Below are 12,061 nucleotides of genomic sequence, written 5' to 3'. Positions count from 1 at the left end.
TACCTTTCAAAGAGTAATTTAAGATCATATCTCTTTGTTGCAGAAATGAGGGTCCTTAACCGCGGTTCACATCTGAAGTGTTGCCCGCGATAACATCACATTAAATAACATGAACTTTTTGAATATTAGATGTGTGTCACCGCAGTGTACCACGAAGATGGGAGCTGTTATCTGTGTGTACCTGAGCAAATTATGAAATGGGAAGCTAATTTAACTTGCTCAATGAGCGACACATTTCACAGTTCATTTGCTCGTTCATGAAACACTCAACAGTAAATCACTTTTACGCCCTTGACGCTTTGTTTCTAATTCCAACACTTCACAGTGCCGGGGCAGCTAAGGCATTTATATAATGTGCTTTTTACCACACGGTTAAAAACTGCAACTCAGTGATCATATTAACATGAATAAGTTATTGCCAATTCAAGTATCCTTGACAATGCAAGATATTCAACCTTGCACCTGAGACAAACCCATTTAGTTTCTCCCGTCTCAGCTGAACAGATGAGCGTTCACAATTAACATATCACTTATTGGTGTTTAAAACACTTACAAATATGACTAACATTAACTTTCTCTTGACCTGTGTCCTCTTTATTCTCTATAGAGAAAACCTGCCTATAATATCTCTGTCAGTAAAACCCTGTGTAGCGTGGCTTTTAATTTTCTGTCTCCACACACTCTCAGTGTTTAAGCTTCAAAGAAGAGAACAGAACGTTCTGAACACTGTTGAATGAATATTGAACAAATAGTGGAATTGCCCTGAAAATCCACTCTTGTTTCCAGCTTGAGGAGGTTTTAAAATACAGAAATATTGATTTAATGGACCTCGGATGAACAAATAGCATGTAAAATCTTAAACTGAGAGTTATATTGCTTTTAGGATATTGGCTCGTATAATTCTGGCCGGCCGGAGCGAATCATAAACAAAGTAGAGTTAATTAGAGGCAGACATGAACATGTATCTCAAAAACAACACTATGCTGCACTGGCTTTGTGGTGTATAACTGGATTTCTCATCTCCTGTCCCCTTCTTGATGTCTCTCTCTTTTTTCCTCTTCTCTTCCTTGTTATTTATTATGAATGCTCTGCCCTGAATGACATGTTGACCACAGCTACTCGCTCTGGGAACTGGAAACAGCCGCTGAATTTCTGCTGAAGGGAAACAGTCTCAGTGTTCTGAGTTTAGCAACAGGGCCCCAGTCTTGAGTCTTTGATGGACGTCGGCTAAACCTGGGATGACAGGAGACATAATTGAGTCCATTTTGATGGCATAAGCCTCGCTGATTCCATTTAGTTGGGAATTTTCATGCCCTCTCTCCGTGTCACCAAGTTTTGATGCGAGGTCAGCTGGGAGCTAGCTGCTAACCGTCAGCTCACAGCGCTCACCTGGCTTGACACCTGCTCTCTGCGCAGGCAGCATGTTCGGCTGAGGCTCAGATCTCCACAGCGCGCAGGGAGAGAGCTGGAATTATGCCTCCTAGCCGCTGTGTGAATGTGTGTGTTTGCAGTATGTGTGTGTGTGTATGCAAGGCGTTGCATCTGTATCTGTGATTACTTTCCTTGTGTATGTGTGTGTCGCATTGGATATGCATCCACCAGCACTCATGCGAGAAGACAGCGGGTTAGACTCCCTTCCCCCCGACCCTCTTGCTCAGTTGGATCTCACTCCCAGATCTGTCAGGCGTCTGTTGATGCATCCTCGATGTGACATGCCACCCACAGTGAAGGAGAGGCACAAATCACTCAGCTTTTTCTCATCGGTTTACCAAAGAGCCTCGCCTAACCAGTCTGTGACCTCTGCTCTCACAAGTTAAGCAGATAGCCTCGCGTTGGTCTCGGAGATGGAGTCGAGGTAATCTCATCATAGAGCTTCAGCTGGTCGTCAGCCCGTTATGTAAAACGTTCCCCCAAAAGAAACGGACAGCTAAATCTGCTTTATTTATTTATTTTTGCTGTTTTGTTGACTTTTTTTCTGCAAGCTTAATTATTTTCCGAGCTAGAGGGAGTTATTTCATTGCAGAATTATATGCAAATTACAAATTATTGTTTGGTATTAGGCTTGGCTGGCACTTTGCTAATACAATATTTAATCTTTATTTAGCACATTTGTTTAATAAACGTGGAGTAAATGGCTTGGCAAAGAACAGTAGTAGGTATTTTGACTGCATCGGCTAAAAGCATATCAACACATTAGCTGCGTGCTCTTAAGGTCAGCTCTGTTTCCTGACATGTAATTAACTGTAGAATCAGTTGTTTGAAATCACCTGACACTCTGGACGCCCGTGGCATGGGCTTGACACTAATGCTGCGTGGCAGTGGCAAGTGACTGTACTCTGCATACTGTACAACGCGCACAACCACACTGCTTGCTCCAGCAGGGCATGTGGCTCCTTATGTTTTTTCATAAAACAACATGAATGCTTAGCAAGGCACGCGCAATGATGCATCACATTTTTAGTGAGTAGGCAGAGGATTAAAAAACACACAGCAAGGCAGCTGAATTCACACACAGTTTGTTTTGTGAAGTTTAATTGTCCATGTTCAGCTTGTTTCTGCTGCTCACAAGAAACTGCATGAGTGGAAATAGCAGCTGTAATGAAGAAGCAGCAGCAGCAGTCTTATTATCAGCTACAAGTGTACGAACACAAGAGAAATGACACGAGGAGAAGCCTTACGCTGATATTTGCAGCATTATAAACTTTTTCACATGTGGGTCATGGCCTCGGCTGATGAATGAGGCAGCAGTGTGTTATATAGAACATGCACGGAGATGCTCACACACATACAGCCTGACTCTCCAGGGTTCAATTTAGTTATCACCGTCACAGCACTGTGCCGCTACCACGTAGCCCAGGATTAGGCGCCCCAGATTTCACAGCTCGTAAGAGAGAATATAAACATGACGGTTATTATGCTGTGTGAGCATCGATGGAAATGTGCATATCCAAACATATGAAGATGCTTTTTACCTGATAATGTGATAGTTTGTATGTTGGCAGGCTTAGAATAGCATCACTTTGAGAGGAATTGTGGTAAAATGCATATTAAGCAAGAAGATTGAGGCAATTCGTATTCATGCTATATAAACTGCTAATTAGAGTTTGTGTCATTGTAGTGCAAAATCATAAAAAATAAAAGACCCAGTTGAAACTTTTGAAGTCTACCCCATTTATATACTCGGCACTCATGTACAGATGGGTGACAAGTGTGTTAGTAAGGCAATGGGCCACAAGTAGCCACCACACAAGCTTCAGTATTCCCTGGTATAGATTCTACAAGACTCTGGAGCCCCACTGACACGATGATCACCGTTCTTCCAAGACACATTCATTCTTTTAAAGATTGTGGTAGAGAGAACTACTTGAGAAAACTAGTTCATTGACGTGCCACCCGACCACGTGTGAAGGCAAAAGTGTTTATAGCTGTTCCAAACTGCCACTCTCGAGGTGGGTTGAAAAGCCTGCTGTCGTACAGAGGGGTGAGAGATGATGATTGTCGAAATGAGGATAACGCCCACATTTTCCTGGCAAGCTTTTTTTTTTTTTTTTTTTTTTAGGGGAAAATGACAGAAGTCATTGTTTATTACTTTGCATTTTTTTTCACCCCCTCATACCTGGCCAATCACTGCATGAAGTGGGTGACTTGCAAGATTGTTGGTTAAACTCAGAAAAAAACGTTGGCGTTGTATGTTTCTGCAAACCATTGATACCATATTCAGTTCAATTCTATTTTATTTATAAAGTGCAATATCACCAGCAGATGACATCCCTCTATACTTGGACCATCACAGCAGATACGGAAAAACTCCCCCTAGAAAAAACCCTTTAACGGGGGGAAAAATGGTAGAACCCTCAGGAAGAGCAACTGAGGAGGGATCCCTCTTCCAGGACGGACAGACGTGTAATAGATGTCGTACAGAACAGATCAACGTAATAAATTTACAGTAATCCATATTAGGCTTGTGCCGGTTTGAAAATTTTCCAACTGGTTTGATTTAAAGCCAAATATCTAACCGAACCGATATATCGAATTATATACCTAATTTTGCAAGATAAGTTGAATATAGTCCCTTGACACGCCGCTGATGTGAAAGGCTCCGAAGAAGAGGCCGAGTTAGTAACATGCAGTAATATGACATCAATGTTAGCAAATGAAGAAGAACCAACTTTTTAGAATCTGAGAGAGAGGAGGGAAGGAGAGAAGGGGCTTAGTGTATTATAGAAGGTCCCCTGGCAAACTGGGCCTAAGTCAGCCTAACTAGGGGCTGGTCCAAAGCCAGCCTGAGCCAGCCCTAACTATAAGCTTTATCAAAAAGTAAAGTCTTGAGTCAAGTCTTAAATGTGGAGACGGTGTCTGCCTCCCGGACCGAAACAGGAAGGTGATTCCACAGGAGAGGAGCCTGATAGCTGAAGGCTCTGGCTCCCCTAATTTTGGAGACTTTAGGAATGACGAGTAATCCTGCGTTCTCAGAGCGCAGTGTTCTGGTGGGATAATAGGGCACTATGAGCTCTCTGAGACATGACAGAGCAAGAGCATTTAGAGCTTTGTAAGTGAGGAGAAGGATTTTAAATTCAATTCAGGATTTTACAGGGAGCCAGTGCAGAGAAGCTAAAACAGTTCCTGTCAGTACACGTGCAGCTGCATTCTGGATCACGTTACATTTGCAGGCTATTATGTAGCAGATATGTTGAAACATGACATTTTCACAGCACTAAGGTTAACGTGGTTAGATTTAGGCACTTGGTAATGCTTTGGAAAAGATCATGTTTGGCTTAAAATACCCAAATCTCCTATAAGTGTTTATTTAGGTTGAGATCTGGTGGTCTATAAATGTTACAGCGTATGACTTACATCATTTTCATACTCGTCAGATTATTCAGTGACCCCATTGCTCTGTAGATTTGATCATTGTTAATCTTGATAAGACTTTCATCAGGATGAATGCGTTTTTATCAGAATAACTTGGTGACCCTCGCTTTTAATGAGACCCAAAATAATACTATAATAAAAATGCCCCCCACAACAAAACAGAGCCACCTGACCCCGTCCTTCCTCACCTGTCATTACTCATTTATTCATTTTCTTTCTCTAATCTCTAATCACTCTTCGTTAGGTCATACTGTGTTCACACTTCATTTATCAGAGATAATAAATCTAGAGCTATCTTTTGCTTCTTCTTCTGCTATTCTTTTATTTATTTATTTTTTAGTTTTCCCAACCAAATTTCTACCCTCTAATAACAGATGATGAGACAGGGGTTTGGTCATTTTTCTCGATTTCCTGGCTCGCCTTGTGGATACATGAAGATATAAAGCATAAGAAATGGTGACTTCAGTTGCTGTCCACACACATGATCCCAGAGCGGTTGCTACACATGAGTTCTCATTAGCTGGGGTGAAAACACATTGTTTTCCACCAGAAAATCCATTTGTTTCCATGGTGACACTGTCCTCCCCTGTCCAATTTCCTTGCCAGCTTTGTATGGATAGCTTTATTGAACTGTATCTTTTTTTTTATTGGCAGTTCATATTAGACATGAAGTGAAACCAAAAATACGTAATAAAAAATTTGAAAATTTAAATATAAATTAGTAATCAAAGAGGAAAAATTATTTAAAATTATTTTTTAATCCAATATTATTGTTATATTTATTTGTGTATGTAGGAAAATGAAAAAATGCCAAAAGTAAAACCCTCAGCGTTGCCTAATTTTTTCTACTGCCAAACTACAACACTTCTCCTTACTCTACTGACCAGAATAATGTCTCTGATTAGATTTCCATTTTTAAAGCAACCACACATTTGTCTTGTAACACACAGACATTCATTTCTTTGCTTTTCCTTAGTCATTTCTCACACTGTAATATGAAGGTTTGTGGAGGCAGATCATTTGGAAAAGGCTCAAGGTGACTCCATATAGTATTATGTTCCTCTAATACACTTACTTTGCTTTTGCTCCTGGGCAGTAGCATCCATACTTAGTGCCTCTTGTTGCTTTCTTTTTTTTATCCAGTTTCTTTTATCTATAATTAAACACTGGAAAATTAACTTTGTGGAAAATATAGCCTTAAACGTAGTAAAAGTAAATCCTTAATCACCGGACTTAATGTTGTTCGCTACGAGGAACACTACAGCTGATACTACATGTTTTAGGAATGTCACTTTCTCAGAAAATCAAGTTTGAACAAATTTGAACTGACTTGTAATTTATTGCAATCAATTCAAATGCAGCCTACAGGACCTACTCCAAAATGCGTTTAACATGTTAAGAGTTACGTTCTGTTAATCTAACATTAGCATAAGCAGTTGGCAAACAGCCTTGCTCTCACTTATGTCATCTAAGGAGTAGTGAGTGAGTGACTGAGTTCAAAAACCCAGAAATAAATTCCCTCTGTTTTTTACACAATCTTAAGGGACCTACACGTTTTTATTCTACGACATAAAATAAGCCAGTAAATATCAAACTTGTGATTTTTGAAGCTTCTAAGCATCTTATGAAACATGTAAACAGTTCATTTACTGTAAACAGGTTACTTTTGGCCTTGCATTTATGCCTCAAAAGTCATTAAGTGTTTTAATTTGTAAAGATTATTTTGCTGAACAAATATAAGTAGGGGAGAACAGGGCACAACCTAACACAGTTTACAGTGTAAAACAGACTTTTTAAGTGGTTACACAGGGTCGATCCTTCCGTGCTTCCAGCCAGTTGAACACAATACCGCCACAGTGACCCACAAAATTCCACAGAGATTGGACATGTTTTAGCAGAGTTCAGTGACAAAGGCTATTTTTTAATGATTTATGTGAATTTCTTTGTCATACATGTTATTGGATTACTGAGTCATTTATGTAAGTCACCACATCCAACCATATATCATCTTAATTATTGTCTTCTTGCCTAAAACATGGCACCATTTTAAAACTATGTAACCAACTCTAGCGAGTGTTAGCTAGGCTTGACAAAATGTCCACACAGTGGGGTTAGTTGTAACGCTGTGTTAGAACTAAGCCACCGATTTGACACTTCAAACTTATGTACAGTTTGAACTAATGTCCTTAATTAAATTAGAAATACTTTGTATTTTCATTTGTCAGATATATTGTTGACACACAATTTTACAGTCTTGTCAATATTCACACATTCAATACTCATATTTTTGACATGTGGATCCAGGTTACCCACTCTATGCACATCTATCGGCCCAACCATTGAATATGGATGATAGACTAACAGATGGACGAATACCTGGATGGATACCTGTCCTTCCCCTGATGTAGATGGAGAAATAGTTATCTACATTCATTCGTCTATTATGGATGAAAAGAGAAAAATGATGATATCCACACACACTATGCGTCTGTGTATGTGTAGATCTTTCTATTCATGAAGCATTGGTGGTTACATGAGCCATTGATAGATGTTTAGATATCTATCATAGACCGATCCAAAAACAGTATCACTCAACTATAGATAGAACTGTATTAAATTAATTATTTTAAGCAGACTTTCCCAGCAAGTGTTGCAGCCAGTCCTCTGCCTGTTACAGTTAACCCCACCCATTTCACTTCCACCACTTCTCAGTGCAATTGTAGAAGAAAGGTAAGAAAAAAACTTATAAATTTCAAACTGTTTTAATGACATTTAGCCAAAACTAAAATGTGTTGCTTGTGCCCTGCTCCCCCTTATCATAAAGGTTTGTTTGCCACAGATTTTATTTTCTGCAATAAAAAAAAATCCCATTTGCTTTTTGACAAGGGAACCAAGGCGACACTAACTTCCACATCTGCCTACAAAAAAAAATCCCTGCAGCACTTAATGGTGTAGTGAACTCAAAGTACCTACAGATTGCAGCCTGTTGCGCTTGTATACTGTGAATTTTGAATTCAAATAGATCATTACTGATTTTCCACAGTCCAATATTGTTAGAGTGAATCTCATATAGAAAGTGACACCATAATATTGCTGGAATGGCAAATATTTAACTAAAGGTATGTATTGCTTTAATTTGACTGGGTTTTAGTATCACATCTCTGTAAAGGAATGTCTCTGAAAGATCACATGTCTTCCTTATATAAAGAATGTCATCTCACTGTAAATGCAACCCTTTAGAGTGAACAGATAGGGGCTGTCTTCTTTAGCTTTGACTCCCACTGTGCGCCCATGATGGATGCAACCTTAAACCATACAATAGCAATCTCCGTGGAGTCATGGCCTTTTGTTATGAGTCACAGTGTCACATCCTCTCGGTTCAATCTTTTTCCTTTAAAGATCAAGGGATTCATGAATGAGTACATTCATTGTTGTGAAAAAATGAAAGAAGGCTTTTCAGTACAGCAGTCTTTCTGAACTTTTCTAATATATATGACGGCAGCTAATATATTCCTACATGTCTGCATGAGTCCATCATATGAGATGTCCCTTGGGAGGTATTTCCAGTGAATTAAATGTTTTTGATCTTTCATGGAAAAAAGAAAGATATGACATACCTGATATGACACTTAAAATAGTTGTATTATTGAAATCATTTTGCTGAGCTTTACATAGAAATGCACTTTCAAATCTCCTGACACAGGATTACCTTCAAATCCCGTGTTGTTTGCCTCCATTGCTGCGTTTTCACCGTTCATTCCTTTGTTGTTGAAGTTTTGCAAACAAGTAGCGCGAGCCTCAGTGACAACCCTGCCTGAGACAAACAATACCCGTCCTTCTCTGGACTTAATGCCTCTGTTAATTTGTTTACCTTGATCAAATAGACCTCATCACTTGAAGAATTTGTCTCCAGAATGTGCTTGGCGGGTACTGAGCTATAACTCAGCACAGTCACTCCATTTGTCAGAGAGAGCCCTGACAGTCAGCCTAATTAGTTTGGTTGTGACAAAGGAGCTGTCTCGTGGAAACCGGGAACATCAATCCATCCATGGAGGCATGTGTTTTCATAATGCAGCCCATACAGTGAGCAGAAACATGCCTATTAGGCGTCGGGTGAAACTGCATCTACGAAGAGGTCTAATGATGTGTTTGGTTAAAGAGAATGTGCTGTAAATATGTATTTATTTGTCAGGTTATTCAGCATGTTTTGATTAGAGTAATCTGATCTGTACTTGAGTAACAGCACTGGTACCACAGTGTAGAAATACTAGAAGTCCTGTGTATTCAGTGTATTCAACATCTTACTTAAAGATTAAATGTGTGAGATTCAGGGGGATTTGGTGGCATGTAGCGGCGAGGATTACGAACTGCAACCAGCTGAAACTTCTCCTGGTTAGAATTCCTTCAGTTCAGGAGGTTTTTTCCAGGAGCCAGTGTTTGGTTTGTCTGTTCTGGGCTACTGTAGAAATGTGGCGGTGAACATGGAGATCTCTGTAAACGAGGACCCGCTCTGTATGTAGATATAAACAGCTCATCCTAAAGTAACAAAAACGCGTCAATTCTTATTTATAGGTGATTATACACTAAAGAAATTATTAGTATTAGCACAAAAAAATACTTAAAATATGTATATATATATTTATACACTTGCTGTCCACTTTATTAGGTACACCTTTTCAACTGCTTATTAACGTAAATAGCTAATCAGCCAATCATGTGACAGCAACTCAATGCATTTAGGCATGTAGATGTGGTCAAGACGACCTGCTGAAGTTCAGACCGAGCATCAGAATGAGGAAGAGAGGTGATTTAAGTGACTTTGAACATGGCATGGTTGTTGGTGCCAGACGACTGGTCTGAGCATTTCAGAAACACACAACCATCTCTAGGGTTTACAGACTAGGTCCGAAAAAGAGAAAATATCCAGTGAGCAGCAGTTGAAAATGCCTTGTTGATGCCAGAGGTCAGAGGAGAATGACCAGACTGGTTCAAGATGATAGAAAGGCAAGAGTACCTCAAATAACCATTCGTCACAATCAAGGCAGAAGACCATCTCTGAACCAACAACACGTCCAACCTTGAAGCAGATGGGCTACAGCAGCAGAAGACCACACCAGGTGCCACTCCTGTCTGCTAACAACAGGAAACTGAGGCTACAGTTCACACAGGCTCACCAAAATTGGACAATAGAAGATTGGAAAAAGGTTGCCTGGTCTGATGAGTCTGGATTTCTGCTGCAGCATTCAGATGGTAGGGTCAGAATTTGGTGTAAACAACATGAAAGCATGGATCCATCCTGCCTTGTATCAATGGTTCAGGCTGGTGGTGTAATGGTGTGGCTTAGTAATAATTATGACAGTATTTGCAAATTTCGATTATTGATACAAAATGTAATCAAACAAAGTAACTAAAAACTAATGTAGTGCAGTAACAAGTACAATATTCGCCTCTGAAATGTAGTGGAGGAGAAGAATAAAGTAGGATAAAATGGAAATACTCAAGTGCAAGTATACCTCAAAATTGTGCTTAAGTGCGGCACTTGAGTAAATGTATTTATACTGCATGTCAGATGGTTCACGCCTCCATGTCGTCTGTAAGGAAGTGATAATGGACACCTCGTCTGGCATTATCCCTTACATATTGCACCACTGGAAAAATGTTGCATAAGCTGTCATTTATTGACGCAGTAAAGATACAATGAGTGGCTTCTTATCTTCCTTGGTGTCAAACACCTTTGTATAGACCTGTCAGTGCTGGAGAGTGAATGTGCCCCTCCATGAAATGAGATGGTGCGCTGAGAGCATTTTATTCCCATCACTTTTCAATTTTTATATGACTTTTATCATGTCTGATACTACTTTTGTAGACATTCATATATTTTATGAAGCACATCATATAAACTAAAAGCGGTAATTTGCAGTTTTTCTTCAAAATGTTGCCTCGCAGCCGGCAGACAGGACAGTCAAGGGAGACCGTCATCTATCATTTAAGAGTCATTTTAACTGTAAGACATTAAAGTTAGTGGTTCTCTGCCTCTCCTGACATCCCTAAAAGCCACTTCTACATAATCCGGAAACACAAAAAAATTACCAGTTCCCTCAACAGCTTTCTGGCCCCTGGCTGTCTTTAAAATGTTCAATGGCGTCATTCTCTGGGGGATTTTATTTTTTAAAGGGTACTGTTCACACATTCACAATGAGAAACATCCTCTCTGTCACTGTTACTGCTTCTCTGTCGGCTGCAGCTCTCCTGTATGTGTGTGTGTGTTTGTCATCTTAAGATATGAAACCGTCACATGTTCATGTTATTAGATATTTATAAATACGAGTGAGTTTTGTCAAAGTTGCTGTGAGTGTGTCTGTTACAGAATAACTGAATATACCTCCTATGTGTATTTCTGTCTGTCTGTAGCAAGGCAGGGCATTTACTACTTTTTTTATGTAACAGGGAACATTTTTATTTTCCACTATATTGACTTCTTCCGCTCGGGAAAGCGTAATGCTGATTATCTTGTTTATTCTAGACCATGCTGCTCAATTATGTTTTTGCTCTTGATTTTCAAAGGGTCAGTTCACCCAAATTATTCAAAGTAATAAACATGTTGGTGGCATATCATCATGCAGACAAGATTTTAAGATGTCTACCGCTGAGGCTTTTGCCATGAACTAACTTATAAAAGTGGACATAAATGGAATTTAGTTTTGTTTTATTGGTTCCTTTTTAAAAACTCAAATCAGGAAGTGGGCTGGGGACGACCCTCCTTCTATTTCTATATGGAAATTTCTGTTCCCTTAGGGTTGTGACTCTGGAAAAAGATGGCATGATATTAATAGAAGGCCTAATCTCTTTCTGCAGAAATGCCCAGAACGCCCAGAAATGAAATTAACCCTTAAATATAACCTGGACTTTAATGGATAAAAACTGTGGACAGATGTCTTAAGTGGGGACAATGGATAAGAAGCTTTCCTTTTCCTTTTTAGTGTAACTAACATAAAAAAATTATAAAGGGAAAAAAGAGATAAACAAACCAAAACCAGAAAAAAACGGCAGAAAAGAAAAGAAAAGAAAAAAGTGTCTCTTATATACTTGACTTTTCGCTAAGTCCCGCCCCCAGACACAGACTGACCAATCATAACATAGGATCAGGCCGGCTCAGACCAGGGTCCGACAACACCACAGCTGTGCTCCT

At 39.5% G+C, this 12,061-nt stretch overlaps 1 protein-coding gene across 3 annotated transcripts in view; it reads left to right on the top strand.

Moving 5' to 3' along the window:
* dlgap1b (discs, large (Drosophila) homolog-associated protein 1b) overlaps positions 1-12,061 on the top strand; it is a 117,205-nt gene that overhangs the window by 42,021 nt on the left and 63,123 nt on the right. The window lies entirely within an intron of this gene.

Source organism: Epinephelus moara, chromosome 11 (assembly GCF_006386435.1).
Source record: "Epinephelus moara isolate mb chromosome 11, YSFRI_EMoa_1.0, whole genome shotgun sequence".
Taxonomy (NCBI): Eukaryota; Metazoa; Chordata; class Actinopteri; order Perciformes; family Serranidae; genus Epinephelus; species Epinephelus moara.
This window is presented reverse-complemented; position numbering and strand designations above follow the sequence as displayed.